The sequence below is a fragment of the Miniopterus natalensis genome, chromosome 11 (assembly GCF_054644295.1).
Source record: "Miniopterus natalensis isolate mMinNat1 chromosome 11, mMinNat1.hap1, whole genome shotgun sequence".
In the NCBI taxonomy this organism is placed as follows: Eukaryota; Metazoa; Chordata; class Mammalia; order Chiroptera; family Miniopteridae; genus Miniopterus; species Miniopterus natalensis.
In genome coordinates this window covers 44,492,445-44,496,147 of record NC_142091.1, presented here as the reverse complement: position 1 = coordinate 44,496,147, position 3,703 = coordinate 44,492,445, and positions in this window count along the sequence as shown.

Sequence of the window (3,703 nt, the reverse complement as noted above, 5' to 3'; positions counted from 1 at the left end):
GGGGTGAAAGAAGGGGAAGAAAGAGAGCAAGAAATTGAAAACCTATTTGAAAAAATAATGACAGAAAACTTCCCCTACCTGGGGAAAGAAAGAGACTTACAAGTCCAGGAAGCACAGAGGGTCCCAAACAAGAGGAACCCAAAGAGGCCCACAGCAAGACACATCATAATTAAAATGCCAAAGGTTAAAGACAAAGAGAGAATCTAAAAGCAGCAAGAGAAAAGCAGTTAGTTACCTACAAGGGAGCTCCCACACAACTGCCAGCTGACTTCTCAACAGAAACTTTGCAGGCCAGAAGGGAGTGGCAAGAAATATTCAAAGTGATGAAAAACATGGAACTATAACCAAGATTACTCTACCCCGCAAAGCTATCATTTAGAACTGAAGGTGAGATAAAGAGCTTCTCAGATAAGGAAATGCTAAAGGAGTTCATCACCACCAGACCAGCACTACAGGAAATGTTGAAGGGTCTTCTTTAAGAAGCAGCTAATGAACAAAAGAATCTGACAAACTAAATAGATCCAGAGACATTGATGTATGCAACAGATGATCATATTTCAGAGGAAAGGGGGAAGGAGGGTGGAGGGTGGGAAGAGATTAACCAAAGAAGTTATATGCATATATGCATAACCCGTGGACACAGTCAATAACGGCATGAAGGCCTGGGGAGGGGGTAGGAGCGAAGTGGAGGTGGTCAGTTGGGGGGAAAAAATGGGACACCTGTAATACTCTCAACAATAAAGATAAATTAAAAAAATAAAAAGAACAGACATTAAAAATAAATAAAGAAAAGAAAAATAAAAAAGAATATTGATGCTATAACCATATGTAACCAGGAACATGAGGAGGGCCAGGAGGAGATGCTGGAGAATCTTGACTTGGCAGGTGCCCCAACAAAGGGATTAATCCAGGAACCCTAGGATCTTTGGCATACATTTCTTAGTCATACAAGATCTAGAATATTTAATTCATGGCTGCCAGTTTAGAGAAATATGTTGCACCAGAAACTTACCTCAACATAGCTTAAGCTAAAAAAGAGGAATATATATAGTCATGAAAACAAGCCAAGATTGGTTTCAGGGACTGATAATTGTGAGATCATCATGCTCTCCTCCATTCTCAGTACCAATTCTATCTTGGTTCATTCTCTTCTCCTACAGACAGGTTTTTTCCAAGCAGTGGAAAGCTTGGCTTCCCCATCTTTGCCAACATAGCAATTGGAGCATCTGCAAGGTCCCAGGAAAAACTCCGTTTGGCCCAGCCCAGATCATGTAGGTACCCCTGTATTCAAGGGAGTGGTCCCTCCCCATCACCAGAAATTTGGGGGAGAAGAGGCATAATCACTGACAAATCTTTGCCAGCCAGGTGACTTGCCCAATTTGTACTGACTGCAGATGTTAATAACTTCAGAAATTTTTTAAGTTTTCCTGATTACAAAATAGACTCATTGGGTAAAATGTAGAAAGTTCAGAAAAGAAAAAGGAATAGAAAATATCCCATAATCCCACCACTCAAATGAGATCCATTGTTAGCCTTCTGTTGTTAATGCTTTTTAAAAAAACCTGTATATACAATTTTGCTTACTTTTTCACTTTAATATTATAACACATACATTTCTCCTAGTCATAAAAGCTCCTGCAACATTGCTTTAAATAGCTATAGTGTACTGTGAAAACTTTTTAATAGTTTTGGGTTTTTTGATTTCAGAGAGGAAGAAAGAGGAAGAGATAGAAACCAATAATGAGAATCTCACTGATTGGCTGCCTCCTTGAGGTCCCCTACTGGTATTGGAGCCCAAAATCTAGGCATGTGCCCTGACATGGGAATTGAACTGTGACCTCCTGGTTCATAGGTTGATGCTCAACCCGAGCCATGCCAGCTGGGCTCTGAAAACTTATAAACCACTTCATTCAGAAGGAAAGAAGGCAGTGGAGTGAGATGGCATTTTCAGTTCATGGGACTCAATTCCAGCATCAGTGAAGAGGCCATCAGATTGGAATTCTCCCCCATTTCCTGCATTCCTCCAAACACTTCCAAATTTGTCTCATCCACACTCATTCTTCCTCTGCTCCAGACTCAGAGGACTGACTTGTTATAAATTTGGCTAGTGGTTCAGCCAAACACCTGAGATTTGAATCCTGACACTTCGTAGCTATGTGATATGGGAAATCTGTCTTACACTCTAAATATCATGTGCATAGCAGGAATTTTGTCACAGTTTTGTTTTGTTTTTTTTGTTTTTTTAATATATCTTTATTGATTTCAGAGAGAGGAAGGGAGAGAGAGAAACATCAATGATGAGAGTCATTGATTGGCTGCCTCCTGCATGCCCCCAGGCATGTGCCCCAACCAGGAATCAAACCGAGATCTGGATCATAGATCGACACTCAACTGCTGAGCAACGCAGGCCAGGCTGTCATAGCTCTTAAAAGGATTAAATCATATTAAGTATATAAAACATTTAGCACATAATAGGTGCTCAATAAGTGATCATTTAAAAAAAGACAAAGATTCCCCTCTTGCTATAGCCCTCTCTTCCCTTGCCCTTTTCAGTCATGTTTCTTGAAAATGACTTACACTTTCTGTCTCTATTTGCTCATCTCCTGTTTGCACTCCAACTCAGCATGATCTGGCTTTTGTCCCACCTCTACTGACATTGCTCACCAAAGATCTCCTAAGAACACTAGATGCCTTCATGGAGCTTTGAATCACTTCTTATTCTTTTGTGTGTAGTCACAGTTAATTTCTCTTTCAAACTTCTCTCTTGGTCTCCATTCCTTACTCTTCTCTGTTGCCTAAATTGTTCTTTAATTAGTATCTGTCCTCAACTTTTGAGGGTCTGGAAAACGCATGATTCTTTCTTATAAGATTGGAGTTAGAATTCTGGCTATCCTACTTACCAAACCGAGTTCCTAAGTTATTTAACTCACCTGACCTCCATAGTCTCCAATGCGAAAAGGTGACTCCTCTCCTGGCTCATTCTCCTAAGTGGAGTCATTGTACACTGACCCTGAACTTCTCATGGTGTAATGGACTTCCAGGCTGGAAAGCCATCATGGCATAATGTCAAAACTCAAAACAAATAATATATTCTCCAAAATATTTATTAACCATATAAAACTAAACAATATGAACTATGATATAAATGTTCCTTTGAGGTATTTTTCTTCATGGGGTGGATTGGCTGAGGTTTCTTAGACTCTTAGTTTAATGAAGTTTGGACAGAACATGCCATCTTTTCCTGGTAAATCTTGCTAAGATATTTTTTCCTTACTCCAGAGACCTTTGAACTGCGTTGAAAATTAGTGTCATCTGCCACAAAGGAAAAAAAAAGCTCAATGATATTCAGATAAATGCCTCTCAGTTTTTAAAAGCTAAATGTTGGGAAAGGGACAGTTTCAATCGTCTTACTTTTCCATTTTTATAAAACTTTACTTTGCTGAGCTCCTGAGAAATTTCTAAGGATTCAAGCAAGTTTGCAGGAGAAACTTCTAGATCCACTCACTCTGCAATGTCAATCTGTTTCAGTGATGCTTTTTAGAGTAATACAAATGCCTTCAAAATACTGAATGAGGCAGTTTCCTCCAAATTCCTAGTTCCAGGGTTCACTTACATTCGCACAATATCCAAAACACTTCCAAAATTCCTTTTTGATCCATCCTCCTTCTTGATTGCTTTGACCTTTAAAATTTCCACAATAAAA